The sequence below is a fragment of the Polistes dominula genome, unplaced genomic scaffold, assembly GCF_049000335.1.
Source record: "Polistes dominula isolate Pdom_NZ unplaced genomic scaffold, Pdom_raw_medaka contig_22, whole genome shotgun sequence".
In the NCBI taxonomy this organism is placed as follows: Eukaryota; Metazoa; Arthropoda; class Insecta; order Hymenoptera; family Vespidae; genus Polistes; species Polistes dominula.
In genome coordinates, this window is record NW_028300966.1 from 1,181,849 (window position 1) to 1,200,501 (window position 18,653).

At 26.3% G+C, this 18,653-nt stretch overlaps 1 protein-coding gene across 1 annotated transcript in view; it reads left to right on the forward strand.

Moving 5' to 3' along the window:
- Positions 1-18,653, forward strand: part of hwt (SH2 domain-containing adapter heavyweight) — a 178,045-nt gene that overhangs the window by 59,962 nt on the left and 99,430 nt on the right.

The following is an 18,653-nucleotide window of genomic DNA, read 5'->3' on the forward strand; positions in this document are numbered from 1 at the left end:
ATAATTTTATATTAATTTATTATTATATTTTATATTATATTATATTATTATATATTATAATATAATTTTAATAATATTAATATTATATATATTATTATTATTATTATATTATTAATATATATATATTTCGGTATTTATGAAGTTATTTATTACGTGTATTGTTTTTTTTTCAAATTTTTATAATAATTAACAAATTATATATAATATAATATAATATATATTATAAATCAAAAATAATTTGATCATTAATTGCAAAAATATAATTTGAATTTGTTACGAATTTATTGATTGTTCATTTCTTATCTCGTTCGTTTGTTTCTTATCATCACAGAATGATTCACCACACCTAATTCTTGATTATTATTATTTTTTTTTCTTTTTTTTCTTTTTTTTTTTATTGAGTCAGATTGGTCTTCTTTTTTTAATTTTCTTGCACATCTCGTTATATTCTAATTCCTTTTTTCTTCTGTCTATTTTACAACGTTAATTGCAATTTTGAAGGTCACGATAGTCCAGGTCGAATTTTTATCTTGTTCATTTCTGCTTGTTACACGGTGACAGTTAATTACGCATGAAAAATCGGTGTTGGGTGGTGGGAGGATGGTGGTTCCCTCCCTCCCCCCCTTTCTCTCTTCCCCCCATCATCATCATCATCGGTGAGAACAACACATCTATATTATGGTGTCGCATTCGGTTTGTCTTCGAAAGATGAATGCCAGTTGTCATGTATGAATGGAAAACGTGAATTATTACAAGGTTATCATGCGTGTGGTGGTGTCTCTTCTTTCCTAAACATATATATCTCGTTACGTTCATTTTTTTTCTCTTTTTTTTTTCTTCTTCTATTTTTTTCTCTTTTTTTTTGTGTGTGTGTGTTTTACTGGCCAGAAAAACGTTTATTTTCCACGATTCTATTCTCTTCGATTTTTCCTACCTGTCTTTTGGATTTTTTTTTGGGGTTGCATCGAAAAATATTCCTCTCGTATTTGTTTTTTCTTTTTTTTTTTTCTTTTTTTATTTGACACTACATTTTTATGTTCAAAGAATAATAAAGACAAAATGGTTTTTTTTTTTTTACAGTACTTTATTGTACAAATAAAAAAAAATACGTAAAATTGGGTGGGGGAGGAGGGTTGGGGATGTCATTTTCAATGAAATGTTGAAACAAATTATTCGAAGATTTGTCAAATAAGAAATAAAAATTGTTAGATTAATAATAAAAAATAAAATTGCCAATAAAATTCAAATAAAATTCAAATAAAATTGTTAAATATAATAAGAAACAAATAAAATTTAAATAAAAATTGTTAGATTAATAATAAAACATAAAATTCCAAATAAAATTTAAATAAAATTGTTAGATTAATAATAAAAAATAAAATTCCAAATAAAATGCAAATAAAATTGTTAAATATAATAATAAACGAATAAAAATTTTTTAGATTAATAATAAAACATAAAATTTCAAATAAAATTCAAATAAAATTGTTAAAAATTAATAAGAAACAAATAAAATTTAAATAAAATTGTTAAATATAAATAATAACAAATAAAACTAAAATGATATATTTTTGTATTAAAATATTTTGAAATTAGATTCACCAATATATTTTGATAATATGTATTATACAGTAACCATAAGTGTCATTTCCCACATATTGCAATATAAAAATACATACACGTAGAATGAGGATACATGTGTGTGTGTGTATATATATGTAACCATATTTATATATATGTATGGATATGAATATCCATGGAAAGAGGATCGTATGATATTTCACACCGAACGTTAGTCGGAAAACGAGCATCCCCATCACCACCCCTTTTTCCTCCTACACACCCTCGTTTGAGAATTCCCGCGCGAAAATGTCACATCAAAGATAGTCAAAGCCGACGAATGGCTGTTGGCCATTCGCGAAGCTAATACCACTACCATCACCACCACCACCACCCTTGGTTCTGTCCATAAGTCATTTATGTAAATACACGGAGATGGAAACACGCATTCTATCGTAGGAGTCTACGATGAAATGTCAGATATATCGGCACGATACAAATTCAATTTTCAAATTTCAATGTGTATCACTCTGAACTAGTAGGATTTATTTCTACATATTTTTTTGTCTGTATTTTTGTATTTTTTTTTTGTTTTTAAATTTTGTTTTTTAGGATACATATTTGATATATATATATATATATATATATATATGTAGAAAATTGTGTCAATGGTTTTGGTGATTTAATAATTTCAAATTTGTGCGTGGTTTAAATATTTGAAATTATTATTAATAAGTTTTTAATTATATTTTTTTTTATAAATATTATAATTGCTAAAGATATATATTTTTATTTTTATATTAAATATATGTATATATATGTATTATTTTTATTATTATAATAATTTGTTTTATATTTAATAATTTATATATTTATTTTATTTTATTTTGTATTTATTTTACTTTACTTTATATTTATTTTAATTACATATATATTTATATTATATATTATATTTATCTATGTTTTTATTAATATAATAATTTATTATATATATATATATATATATTTATATTATTTTATAATATATTTTTATATTTATTTTGATTAAATTTTAATTTAATATTTCAACACAATATTTCAAATATGAGAGCATATCTATTTTATTATTATTATTATTATTATTATTATTATTATTATTATTATTATTATTATTATTATTATTATTATTATTATTATTATATATTTATTATCCCTCTTTTTTAATAAGCATGAAATGTTTGTAAAAAAGGAAATTAGAAAAAATGAGAAGTACTGATTTATTTTAATATATTCATTGTTCACAATATTTAATAGGCCAATATAAGGGAGACGTGTGTAGGTGGAATGGGGTAGTGATGGTGATGGTGGTGGTGGTGGTCGTGGATGGGTATTGAAAGGTTTCAGAAAAAAAAAATATATGAAAAGAGCAAAAAATAGAAAAAGAGAGAATAAAAGAAAGAAAGAAAAACTGTTTAATGAGATCCTCTTTTCTTTGCTTTTTACGTTCGCCATTGGCAGAGAGATCTTTGTGAAAGGGGCGGAAGAAAAGGGCCGATGGGGAGAAAAAAAAACGAAAGAATCGAGCAAAGCCTCTCTCGATTGCCAGTCTCCTCTTTTTCTTTCTTTTTTCTTTTTTATTTATTTTTTTTTTTTTTTTGATATTCAAGGAGTTCACGTGGTATTCAAGAAAAGACTCCTTACATGTAATGCTTCCCATTTTTTTTTCTTTTTTTTTTTTTTTTTAAATTTTCCTTCTATCAAGTAGATCGACGATGTTTCGACATATTTTTTATTTTGTTGTTGTTGTTGTATTGTAATATTATTTGTAAAAAAAAAAAAAAATTAAATTAAATTATATTTTTCTAATAGTGTTGACAATTTAACAAAATAATACAATAAATTTTTCTATAAGGATTCATATAATTTTATTAATTTAAATTTATATTAAAAATTAATAAATATATTAAATATATTAATATATATTATATTAAATTATATTAAATATATATTAATATTTGTAATAAAAATTCTAATAAATATATTAAATTTTATTAAAATAATATATAAAAAATGTAATATATATATATATATATATATATATATATATATATATATATATATATATATATATAAATATTTTAATAATTTATTTAAATTAATAAATTTATGAATTTAATTAATTTCTAATTTAATTAACACACACACACACACACAATATAGAATATAAATATAACATTGTAATATTTTATTTAATCCAAACTTAATTTTTTATCATTCATACAAAGATACTTGCACGAGATTACCCAAAAATTAATTTTAATCGTATTATATATATATATATGTTGAATTTAATGGAAAATTTGAATTGAGTATTATGAAAAATATCAATCATCGAACATCCTTGAATATATTGATTTCCAAACTGTTAAACGCATTTCTAATAGAATCTAATACATATGTAGGTGTTGGTATACTAATCGATAGTGAGAGAGAGTGATAATGTAAGAGAGAGAGAGAAGAGAGAGAGAGAATCTAATCAGGATCCAGTTTGATGGATTCGAACATATTTCTCGACACGTTTTAACATACAATGAAACCAATCGATCTTTTCGAATCCTATCGTTGATCTGACGTAACGTGTATTCGATTAGAACGACGCAAATTATTAAATCTCAAAATAGAAATGGAACACGTTTGGACACACAATGACGATTGCAATTTTCGATTTGAAAATCTATTAAGGGGAAAAAAACACCCCTTTCTTTTTTTTATGATACAATCTGACAGATCTTTCATTGGAATTTCCTTTTACAATTTCTTCGAATATTTTTGTTTCTTCTTTTCTATTTCATTGACAAAATGAACGATAAAATGCGTTAACTTAAAGGGCAGAAAGAGACAGAGAGAGAGAGAGAGAGAGAGAGAGAGAGAGAGAGAGAGAGAGAGAGAGAGGTGAGAGTTTCCAGAGATTACCCTAAATCTCCGAATGAATGTACGTTGATTTATTGAATTGCAAACGAGCTTTGTGAATCGTCGTTCATTACGTTGATGCGTGGAATAAACGCTGAACTATGCGAATCCCTTCTCTCTCTCTCTCTCTCTCTCTCACTCTTCATTTTATCCTAGAGAAGAAGGGAGAAGGGATACGTTAGGGATGAGTAGAAAATGTTGTTTGTATTTCGATTTCTCTAACTAATTCGTTAATTTTACGTTTACGTTTACGTTTGTCCTGTTTTGTTGAATTTAGTGTAGTCTCAACGATCGTATAACAACTTGTTACCTTTACTTGGAAAATTTCATATCGTTCAATTTGTCATTTGTAATTTTAATACAATTATTTATCAATTTGTTTGATGCATTTATGAAATATTATTGTTGCTAAATTTGATTGCAATTTTTAAACCGAATATCGTTAGGTTTGTAATCATTATATTAATTTAGAATGAATTTATTTAGTACGAACATTATTTGATACAAATTTGAAATATTTTTTTTATTTAGTTTTTGTATCATAGTTTTAATTTATTTTTTTTTTTATTTATTGCAATTTGAAATGAATATATATATATATATATATATAAGGTTTGTAATAATTGTATTAATTTCAAATTAATTTTATTTAATTATATTATTTCAATATCTTTATATTATCTTTATTATGAAAAATATTATTTATATTATCTAATATAAAATATCAAATATATATTATATTATTTAATTAATAATATTAAAATATAATATTTTAAATTAATATAAATATTACAATCCTTATCTGTGGTACAAATTTTAAATATTTTTTTTATTTAATTAAATTTTGTATCATAGTTTTAATTAATTTTTTTTTATTGCAATTTGAAATGAATATAATAAGGTTTGTAATAATTGTATTAATTTCAAATTAATTTTATTTAATTATATTATTTAAATATCTTTATATTATCTTTATTATAAAAAATATTATTTATATTATCTAATATAAAATATCAAATATATATTATATTATTTAATTAATAATATTAAAATTAATATTTCAAATTAATATAAATATTACAAACCTTATCTGTGGTACAAATTTTAAATATTTTTTTTTAATTTAATTAATTTTTGCATCATAGTTTTAATTAATTTTTTTTTTTTCAAACATCCAATATCTTTTGAAGTATCACGTTTGTAATAATCGAAACAACAATCCCCTTTTGTCGATATATCGTCAAGATTTTCCGCATCGAATCCTCGAATACTCTGAAGATGTGGTGCCAGGGTAAAAGGTGGGCTGGGTGGAGGATTAGTCGAAGCATAGAGGGATGATGCGGGTGCATGGGGATAGGGGATGGGGAGGGGGTTTGTCTGGTTGCGCAATATGTCGCATAATTTGACCATTCCTCCGTTCCGTGTGTCTCTTTTGAAAAATGTCACGATGGAAACAATGTTCCGAACATGTGTAGGCTTTTTCATGTATGATGTGTACATATGAACAATTTTGTTGAGATTGAAATATATACATATATATATCTATATATGTATATGTATATATGTATATGAGAATTTGCTTTTGGCTTCAAAAAAAAAAAAAAAAAAGAAAAATCCTGATGGGTTGATCCCTTAGAAAGTATCAGAATTCTTTGTCTTCATTTTAAACGATAGATATGGATATGAGAAAAAAAAGAATCATAAATCTTTGAAAAATGAAGAAAACGAAAAAGAACAAAAAAATATGAATTTTTTTTATATATCACATTGAATTTTTTTTATCTTAAATATAAATCGTCTTATGGTGTTAGTAGAGAAATATAATATCATTTTCCTATTTTTTATTTTTTTATTTTTTTTATTTTCTTTTTTTAAATCCTATTATACACACAATAATAATAATAATAATAATATTATAATATTATTATAAAATATAATTATATAAAAAAAATGTCTATCGTAAGATAATTTGCAAGGTTTAAATGTTAATATTAATTGTTTTACGGTGTTAGAGAAATATAATTTTCTAAATTTCTTTTTTTTATATGTTTTCTTATTATACAATAATAATATTATATTATTATAAGAAATATTTTTAAATATAATTATATAAAAAAGTTTCTATCTCCAAATAATTTGCAAACTTTTATCAAAGTTTCGTAAATGTATTTTTTCTTTTGAAAATATTACAAATTTAATTATTTTTTTGTAATATCCTATTATAATAATATTATAGTATTATTATTATTATTATTAGAAATATTGGTAAATATAATTATAGCAAAATTTTTATCTTAAGATAATTTTACAAACTTACGTCAAAAAATTTTGTTAATTAATTTTCTCTATTTTTCAAATATTACAAATTTAATTAAAGTATAAAATAAGTACGGATAATATAACAAGTGTTAAAAAAACGTGTTATGAAATGACAGTGTCGCCATGTTGAAATATGCAAAAATTATTCCTTGAAAAGATTCTAACGACGACTGCGACGAGATCTTTCGGTTTTCGAATCCTTCTGTCGAGAGACGTAGAAGCTTTTCTTCATCCCTTCTTAAGGGTGTACCATGTTACACGCGTAAAACGTTCTATGTATATATATATATATAGATGGTGACTGGAACAGGTGCAAGACGTCGTACTTGTAAGAGGAATGAGAAAGATAGATATAGTTGGTAGGTGGGTTGATGGGAGGAGGGTGGTTAGGAAAAAGGAGAGGGAGGGGGGATGGATATTATCATACTCCTGAATACAAAAGCCTTCTTTTCCAAAGGCGAAGGTAAAGTTTTCCGGTTAGAAAGCGTGTCGAGTGCTTTCGAACTACGTGTAGAAAAAGTGGGGGAAAAAAAAGGAAAAAAAAGAGAGAGAGAGAGAGAGAGAAAGATGTGAACAAAGAAGAAGAAAAATCGTTTCGTTTATTCTCGATAATTTAACAGAAATCATTTTTTCTTTTTTTCTTGGTGCCCTTTTCTTTATCACGCAATAAGATTTTAAACCCTTTAGTTCAGTCAGAACTTTTATATCTATATATAGAATTGTATTAATTAATTAATTAATAATATAGAATTAAATTATATATTGAATTTAATGAATGAATGAATTATTTTTGTTTCTTCCGTTTCACGATTTTCAAATCACCCTGATTTTTCTAAAAAAGTTTTTACTTCAAAAAGAAAATAAATTATCACACATGCACACATGTACACACGTTTTCGTCAATTTTGTGAATATGTGAGAAATGGATTGGTTTTATTTAGTTATTCGTATTTGACATTGTCGAAATATCCAAAATGTTTGTTAAAATCGTGAATATTTTCGAATGGTGTCATTAACATCTAAAAATGTATAAGTAGGTTGCGTTTTACATTTTAAATTTGAATTTTGATTACATCTTTTTGTTTTTGTCACCAATTGAGTTACCATAGTATATATATATATATATATATATTATATATCGAGTTGTTTGTTCTCTCGTTGAACGTCAAAGGTAATATTACACGAAATGCAAGAGAAATTGGAATTCGTTGCAATTTGCAATTAACCTAGAGCAGATTGGTAGACTAAAATGATCGTGTTTTCCCTCTCTGTTCATCACTTGTGTCTCGTTGGTGCTAATATTTCTTGTGTGTTTTTGTTAAACGTAAAGCTTTAACTTTAGCTTCAGTGTTACTGTTAAAATCCCTGTTAAATTTGATACAAAACTTTTAAAGAGACCATTTACATGTCTTCTGTTGTTTTTTTAATTTTAATTAAAAAAAAAAAAGAAAACCATTTTTGTTAATTAACATCAATACGAATACATTTCAATGATAAATCATGACAAACTTTTTTTCTTATCTTTCTGCGAGATTAATGTTACGAACACGTGCAACTGGTAGATAGAACGATCGAAAGGGAAAATAAAAAATAACGAGTTGAATTACACAATGAATCTCTTTAATAAAAAAGATTTTTGTTTGAAAAACCTTGTTTTTTTTTTTTTTTTTTTTTAGGTTTTAACGACGATACTTTTAAACACAAAATCTCTTTAACACACTTTAACATTTTGTTGAAATTAGTTCGTTAACCAACAACTCGATAAATCATCGTACATTCTTTTGGTTTTTTTTTCTTCTTCTTCTTCTTTTTTCGTTTATTCTCATAATTTAAAAAAAATTATAGGATAGGTTTATTGTTGATGTAACTTTGGTAACTAGGCATAAATCGAGATGAAAACGTGCGTCGTCGGTGCTTCGGGAATTATGAAACTACTATGGGAGACGATGGTTTACCGAGTTGTTGTACGAGAGACGAGACATTAAAGTTAACTCGATAACGGCGGTGGCATATACTAGACAAACTTTATTTAATAAATAAATTAGAACATTTTAACAGCGAGAGGAATGAAGAGAGAGAGAGAGAGAGAAAGATGAGGTATTTAATGTGTCGTGAAAGTAACTCGATAAAATATTAATCTCTTTTTTTTTTTTGCTAATCAATATTTCCTTGCAAAAAGGAAAAAAAAACAAGGAATAAAGAAATATAAAATACTCTCGATCAAGGCACGTTGAATAATTTGTAATTCATATTTTAAATATTAGAAAAAGAATAAACACTCGATAACTCAGTCGCATCAAAGTTCACATTATTATCAAATAAAACTCTCGAGTAGACTTTTGATAGAAGTTTTTAATATTAAAAATCAATTATATAACGTATATAAATTCATTATATTCGTTCATTCATTATGTATAAATAATAAAAGGAAAAAACGAGAAAATATCCTCTTGAAAAAGAAAAATAATAGTTTCCCGCGTATCTTTGAACACAGTTTCATCAATTTCACCGCGAGATGGCAATAGCGATACGAGGGTACGAGGTTGCGCAATCGATATGCGATATATCTCGACTACCCCGTCATGTCGTAACGCCCGCGCATGCGCAAACCGTTTGCCGCTCCGATTGGCCGGCGATGATGTCATGCAGTCACCCCTAGTTCTCTGATATCATCTGCGGGATTTTCTGCAGTCTACACCGACCACTCGAGCGGCGTAGCCGCGACTAACGAACGCCAAGGGTTTTTCATAAGGGTTAAACAAGATAAACCCGTTGTGTTGTGTCGTTGAAGTTTAACGTTGTCCGAGTTACGTCGCGTCGTGTTGTGTAAATAAAATGGACATTTTGTAATGGACTGAGATAGAACGAGAGAGAGAGAGAGAAGAGAGAAGAGAGAAGAGAGAAGAGAGAGAGACAGATAAGGTTAGAAAACGGGGTAGTCGTCGTAACATTTGGCGTCATATATCTACAATACGTCATCGTCTCGTTAATAATTTTATCTTCTTATTCGGTGATCAATCGGAATTCATCTACAGATTGACATCAACTTATATATATATATATATGTATATATACACACCTGTCATCTTATTTTTACCATAAAAGAGAGAGGTACAGCTATGAAGAAAATGAAATAGATAAAAAGAAGAAAATACGAAGAGAACTTACGTTGCGGTCGCTTATCGTCATTACTTTTACTTCTGGCCGTTGTCGTTGTCGTCAATGAGGTGAGTCCTTTTCGTTCACTCCGTACTAAGCTTTTTCCCTCCCTTGTGTGTGCGTGTCAGGAGCTAACGACCTCGAGTGTGCAAGAGAGAGAGAGAAAGATATATATACTCAGTGAAGAAATTGAAAGAAACTGATCGTCAGAAAATAATACAGATTAATAGATAAGATGAATTTATATTTAAAAAAAAAATATATTTTATATAATTATTTATTATAGTATTTGTGTGTATTTATTTTAATATTATTTTGTAGATAATTTTCAACAAATTTTCAGATTAATTGTAAAGAATTATTGTACTTTTTGAACAATGTTTAAAAATTGATTTCTATTTTGTACCGATTTGTTTTGTTGTTTTTAGTTAATAACGATCAATGAGTATTTTGAATAGATGATACATTTTGAAAAAAAAAAGAAAAAAACACGTGGTTAAGTTTTGTTTGTGTTTTCATTTGTACGTTCGATCGTCTCCCTTTTTTTGTTGTTGTCTCTTTTCATTGCCACTCTTATTGCTTGATGCGACCTACGTTTGTTGATGTATCCATTGGATATCTTTGGGTAGGTCGGGACTTTACTCTCAACGGAATTTCAAGGAAGAAACTTTAAGCATAGTTAGATGATGATATTGTTTTTTTATTATTTAGATACATTAATTGTTAGACACATATTTGTATTTTCTAACAATCTAATATTTATCTTATTCAAGTGATCAAATAATTATTTTATCTTGTATTTATTCGATCATATAATGTTCAACATTATAAAACAATTTTAAATGATTGAAATAAAAATTGATAAGATTTATTATAACATATGAATTGTTATTATTATACTGTTTTAGAAAAAAAAGTAGAAGAAGAACTGTCTGTTTGTATTTTATGAAAAATATTTGTAAATGTAATAATGAATGTTTTTTTGTTTAGTTTTGTGTTAGGTGGATTTTTAAAAGTTGTAGAAAATGAAGGATACTATTTTTAATGTTTAGAAGATTATAATAGATTGTTGTTTATTATAACGTATATAAGAAAAAAAAATATGAAAAGATATTGTAAATTTATCGTTGTATCTTATGGCATATAAAAAAAGATAAAAAGATAACAAAAAAAAAAAGGGACGACGTACTTATGAAAAATCTAATTAGCTCGTATGTTCCCCTTGAAGCCGTTGAATGTCTTCTTTCTGCAACCTTCTTTCTTACTTTCTTCAACTTTCACGGGTATCTTATATTACTATAATAAAAATCTATCCTACGTTCAATATTATCTTCTCAATTATTTTTTATTTTAAGTAGATAAATAACAGTATAATAATTATTGTACAAAATGAAATTGAAAGTATCAATCAATTTCTAATATTAATTTGCAGTTTTTTTTTTTAAAATGATATAAAGTGTTTTTATATTTTTTATTTTTTTATTTTTTAGAAGAAACAAACCCGCAAAATTTAATATACGAAATATAGACATTTATTTCTCAACTATTTTTTTATTTTAGAAGATACATAACAGTGTAATAATTATTATACAAAATGAAATTAAAAGTATACATTAATTTCTAATATTAATTTGTATTTTTTAAAACAATATTTTATTTTTTATTTTTTTTTTTTTAGGAGAAACAAACACTCCAAATTTAATTAACGAAATATAGAAATTTATTGTAAATGTTAAATAATTCGAATTATTCGAAACAGTAAAAATATTGTTTTCCTTTATTCTACGATGAAAGAAAGAAAAACCAAAGTAAAATAGAAAAAAAAAAAAACAAAAACAAAACAAAACTATTCACACACGTTTAGTTTAGTTTTATTTATTATAAAAGTCACATAGTGAGAATAGGTTACGTGATGTGAAATTTGTTAAATGTATGAGATAACAATCCATGTTCTTTCCGAGCTTTTTCCTGCGAGTCTTGTTGTTCTATTGCAACTGAACCGAGGAACTGCATTATGCACTGAGTGGATATCGCATAGAAACTTTCTCTCTCTCTCTTTCTCTCTCTCTCTTTCTCGTTGTGGTTACGATCTCGTGCAATGTATGCGAAATTTGCTGAGGATTCAGGAAACTTCCGAGAGCGGTGTGTAGTTTCACGAGAGTCCTTTCGACTTACTTCCAACTATATCTGTATCATCTATATAAACTTGCATATATATGTGTGTGTGTGGGTGAGTGTTTGAGTTTGTATATAAATGACCAAATACGTGAGTATCGAACGCAATGAGGTTATTGAACTTTTCCAAATGTCTCTCTTTCTCTCTCTCTCTCTCTCTCTCTCTCTTTGTTAAATTTTAGTTGCATTCTCAATTCTAAGAACTATTTCAGTTGAATAATCGGTCTGATTTGCCATTAAGATTAGAAAATAGAATATTACGTTGTTGAAATTTCATAGTTTCAATGTAGATACTTGTCTGTGATATAATAAATATTGAAATAAAATTTAACGACGTCGTGTGTGCACTGTTCTTATTCTCTTTTTATGGGATTACATAAAATTATGATTTATTTTCTATTTTATTTCATATGTGATATTCGATTTTTCAAATTGATTGATACTAAAAACAAATAAATTTAGTAATTTGCAGTTTTAGTAAAGTTTCTTGTTTTTTTTTTTTTATTAATTTTATATAATATATAATTTTATTTAATTAATTAATAGTTTATTTAGTTGTTGGAATATTTTAAGTAAAATTGTATTATATATATATATATTTTTTTAAATAAATTATATTGCGTATAAAATTGTAGACATTAATATTGAATATTATTTTTTTATAGTTTTATTTAAATATATAATTTTATTTAATTAATTAATAGTTTATTTAGTTGTAGGAATATTTTAAGTAAAATTGTATTATGTATTTTATTTTTTATAAATTATATGGAACACACGTCTCATTTAATTTATTTATATTATTTTTTTCTAGGTATCCTAACAATAAAAAATTAATTAAAAAATAAAAACAAATAATACACATAACTATAGACATTAATATATGAAATATTATTTTTTAGAGTTTTATTTAATATACAATTTTACTTAATTAATCCTTTATTTATTTCTAGGAATATTTCAAATAAAATTGTATTATATATATTTTATTTTTTCTAAATTATATTGCGTATAAAATTGTAGACGTTAATGTTAATAGATTCTTTTTTATTAATTTTATTTATTTATTTAATCCTTAATTTATTTGTACAAATATCTCAATTAAAATTGTATTAAATATTTTATTTTTTTTTTCTAAATTATATTACACACACGTCTCTCATTCATCTTATTTATATTATTTTTTTTCTTATTGTCAAGGTTTTCTAACAATAAAAAAAAATTGATTAAAAAATTAAAAACAAATAATACGTAAAAAAAAAAAAAAAAAAAACTATATAAGTTAATGTTAATAGATTCTTTTTTTTTTTTTTTTGTCGATCGTATATTTATAGGTCGAGTGATCTCTCCAGAAGTACTATATAATATAATGAAGCTTTAATTGCTTGCTGCAACTAGAACGGAGATTGTATGTATCGTATATACACGATGTGTAACAACAACAACAACAACACACAAAGGTTGCATCCTTGTTTTCCTCGGTTTATATCGATCGTCAAGAAAGTTTACCAAAAGGATTTCCTTTCTCTTTTTTTTTTTTTCTTTCACCTTTTTCTCTCTTTCATCTTTTTCTTTCTATACCATTCTACTACCTACGCTTTTTCTTATTTTTTAATTTTTTTTTTTTTACGTTTAACCAACTTCTTCTTGTTTCTTTTTTTTTTATTTCTATATTTATCCTTCTTTTCATTTATTCTTTTTCCACTTTATTCTTTTGATAAAGTGCACGACGCTTTTTCAATCTGTCAAATGAAAATATGCGAAATAAATACAAACAAACAGAGTGATATGGATACAAAGTGTGGTCTCGTGTAGAAAGTCATGTTAATATATTGCATATAAGTTAAATTGTTATACAATTGCAATAATACGTAGGGTTGAAACTTATATATAGTGGCAACTATTTATTCACAATCGATACAAAAGAGTTACATGTTTGCACCTCTTACTGTTTCTCAAATTAGTCACTAGCGTTGTGTAAAACCCATTGCCAGCGATTTGGAAGGAATAGCATACCATTAACAGAGCCTGTTCTGTTGATGGTGCAAATTTAGCCGGTTTACTGCCATGTCTCATCCAATGTTATGATACGGCGTAAGAAAGCCTCTTATTTGCGCTCATAGCAGCAAGTTGCGCCCAAGTGCGTCTGAGCAGCATCGTAACGCATCCATTTCTGCATTTCCGTCAATTCATGCGAAACCCATCGTGACATTCGCTTCAGAACTGTTTCAGAGATTCGATAGGTAGTAGATTGTTCATCATTTTCTTTTTTTATAAAATTCATTCGATCGATTCCAACTCAATTTGTTTATAAAAAAAAAAAGAAGAATATTTATGAACTTCAATCGTGAACTAAATAAAATTGCAATCTCCAGTTCCTTTTATTTTTTTTTTATTTTTATTTTATTTTCAAATGTATTTATGTTACGCTCGAAAGCATGAAGTTAAATGCTATAAAGTAAACGTTTCCACACACATATACACACACACACACATAAATAAACGTGTACCCTGCACAAGCGTGAATAATATATGTCAGTATCGTAAACGTTGTGTTTTTGGCGGTAGGCCGGCCAAACGCGTTGAGGGAATACGAGAATTGCTATTAGTATGGTAGTAGTGTGAAACCGATGGTCCTTTGTAGCGAGTAGTATAAGTCTATGCTTGTGTCAGACGGTACTTTATATACGGGGTGAACTACTGAAAAAAATAATATTATACCTTGTCCTTCTATTACCTTTTTTTTTCATTTAGTTTTAGTATTAATAATAACATATAAAAATAACATATATAAATTATTTTTAAATAACATATAAATTACTTATAAATAACACACACACACATATATAAGTTATTTTATAATATAAAAATAATATATAATAATATATAAAATAACGTACAAAAATACATACAAAAAAAACCAAATATTAAAAATATTAATTTATTCTTAGTATTTAATAGAAAATTTATAAATAAACGTTTTGTTGAAGTAAATTAATTTATAAGAAAATTTAGGACTTTTTTTTTAGGATCAATTTTTTAATAGAACAAAATTAAACATATATATATATTTTAAGAATTTAAATATATCTGTTCAATGAAATAATGTCCGAGATTCTGATTCGTTTGACCACCCTGTAGAATTGGATTACCAGTCGAGCGTTTAAGTTTAGGGTCTAGAAAGTGAAAAAAAAAAAAAAATAAAAAGAAGATGGAAGGTGAATGGATGGCGAGAAAATATATAAAACATTGGAAAGATACACTTGCAAGAGTTTGAACCCTCTCAACTTACATATATATATATATGTACATACGTACACGTATATAAATTCACATTGTAGTAACAAGGAGTGTAGGACCCTTGCATTTCGGGAATGCCAGTTACTACTACCACCCCCTGTGGGTCACCCCCCTCCCCCTTGTGCGTTCCTTTGTACGTGTCTCTTTTTCTCTCTATTTTCTCTTTTTTTTCTTTTCCTTTATATATTCGACGCTTCCCCTTTTTTTACTTTCTTTAATTTCGTTTGCCAACAAATTCTAAAGCGGCCAACCGTAAGCCGTTTCTACACCGAATTTTTCGAAACTTTTGCTCGAGAGTTTTGTAATGAAATTATTAAAAGAACTAAAAGTTATTCTGTACATTTATATATTTTTTTTTTTTTTTTTTTTACATCTTTGCATATAAAGTATTCGATAAAAAAATGTTTACATTATTAAAAGAACTAAAAGTTATACCTAAATATTATTATTATTATTATTATTTTTTTTTTAAATCTTTGCATATAAAATATTTGATACAAAATCTGTTCGTGAATAATCATTGAACAAAATTTAATGTTATTTTTATATTTATTTAAATAAATATATTTATTTATCTTATTTATTATATTAACACGTTTGTCGCCCAGTCCATTTAGGTTGAGTTTCTCGCTAGGCCCAAAATTCGATTGTCGGCTGACGGCTCGTGGGGGTAATCTGCGTACTCGGCCCCGTTGTGAACGCGCCGTTTATTAGGCACCACATTAGCATAATGGTCAATTTTAAAGGAAACGCCAAATATTATTAGAGTTGGATTGAAAAATAAACAATTACAATACATTTACAATTGTTACATTCATATCATACCAAGTGTCTACACCAGCGCCATTCTGGAAGGTTTTTCAACTGTTATTGATAGAAAACGCTGGACACTTATTCACATTTTCTTCCATAAGAGATTTTATTCCTTACTTTTACCCTCCATACTATAACTTCAGCAAGAAGAGTGTCACCGTATTTGGTGACGGGGGGGGGGGACTCCCGGGGAAGCATGCCCGTCACTGGCATACGTTACCATAGCAACGAACGTGTTAAATAATAAAAAAACATATAAATTTTTATATAGAAATAAAATAATGATTCTTTCATCGAAGTATTAAATTTAGGATTATTCGTTATCTTGAAGGAACAGTATCCAATGATCCTTGCGTAATGCACTTAAATCAGAAATATAAGGAGTCAAGATAAATAATTACGCGATTATAGTCAATAAATAATGAAATAGGACGAAAAAAATCGGATCTCGGAGAATTTCGAAGGATTTACAAAGAGAGAGAGAGAGAGAGAGAGAGGGAACAAAAAAAGTCAGAAAGAAAATAAGAAAGAAGATATTTGGGAAAAGTTAAGCGTAGCGAGTCAATCAGAAAAGTAAACAACTGGAGTGTCGTATTTTCTATCTCTTTTCTTTTCTTTGTGTGTATGTGTGTGTGTGTGTGTGTGTCTAGTTGGTACTTCTATTTTTGTCTTGTCTTTCTTCTTTAGTTTATCAGAGTCATCATCTTCGAATGCTAGTTTTAGTGAGGAAGGGGAGGGTTGGTACTGGAAAGAGGAAAGTTGGTCTTGTTGTTGGAAGTAGAGAAGAGATTCGTCAAAACCTTTCATCCCCATTTTCAGTTTCACCTCCCCCATTTTGTCATCGTTGTACTTATTCGTAACTGTAGTACGACTTGGAGTCCCTCCAGCTTTTTCTTTACCCCTACTGAACGAATTGTTGTCCGCCATCAGTGATTCGTGAGTTTCTGATATGCGACAGAAACAGAATGTGGTGTTGCCGTAGGGTTGAAACGTATCAAAGAAAAATGAGAAAGAAGAAATATAAAAATAAAAAGTAAAACAAGAGGGATGAAAATATTGATAAGGGTATAAAATGATAGACAAAATATATTGGATAATATCCATTTGAACAATCGATAAATAGATAAATAGATAAATAATATAGTAAAATATTGAAATAGTATAAAATAGTGATATATATATATATATATATATATATATATATAGAAATATATATTTATGAATTTAAATAATAATTAAATAAAATTAAATATTAATTAAATACAATTAAATAATAATTAAATATTATATATATATATATATATATATATATATATATATGTATTTTTTTTTTAATGTAATAATTTTGTTCAAATTATTTTCAACTCTTTCGTAAGTCAAGTGTGTATTGCAAAATCGAATAATCGATTTTGTTTTAAGAGGATAAGATTTGTTCTTTCTATTCGTTCGTTTTCTTTCGTTTCGTTCGTACAATCGTTTATTCGTACTACTGAATTTATTTCAGTATTATTTTTATTTTCTGTTCTATTCTCCAACAAATTCTTTTTCAAGTACTACTAGAATAATATTATCTGAAATATCGATAGATTTCTCATCTTTCTATAGATAAATTCTCGTTATTGGAATTCCAAATTTATGTTACAGAATGTACATAAAAAAACAATGTAATGTAAAAAACAAAAAATGATTTATGTATTTTTATTCTTTTGAACGTTGTTGCATTTTGTCAAAGTTTTATGGAGAATGAAATCGAAGTGTCAAAATATACCATCTATTTTTATATATCTGTACAATTTATACACTCACACACATACACATGTATATAATACTTTGTATGTAATATAGTTAGGTGTATTTATATATGGTTTCATAGACCGTTTCTTATCGATTTTCCGATAGGCCGGCACCATTTGGAAGGATAAAGTCAGAATGAGTCATAGTATGTCGGTGAAATGCAGTTGCATAAAATTCCCAACGATCCTAAACCATTCTCTCTCTCTCTCTCTCTCTCTCTCTCTCTCTCTCTCTCTCTCTCTCTTTCTCGCTTCTTACAGAGTTTACTATAATACGTAGAATCTAGATTGATGTTAACTCCAGTCGTTCTTAACGTACCGTGTAATACGCTCTCCTCTTTCACTTAAAAAGAGGGTGAAAGGAATGAGTTGGGAAAAAGGGAATGAAAAAAAAAAAAAAAGAAAATTTCTTCCTATCGAATTTCTATATTTATCCTTTCTCTCTCTCTTTACTTGTACTTTTTTTTTTCCAACCCCTTTCGAATATATGTAAAGGAATAAGGTTTATTTTATGTATGTGAAAGTATTATGTATTTTATATTTGTTGATATTAATTTAAATATTAAATTAAATATATTAAATATT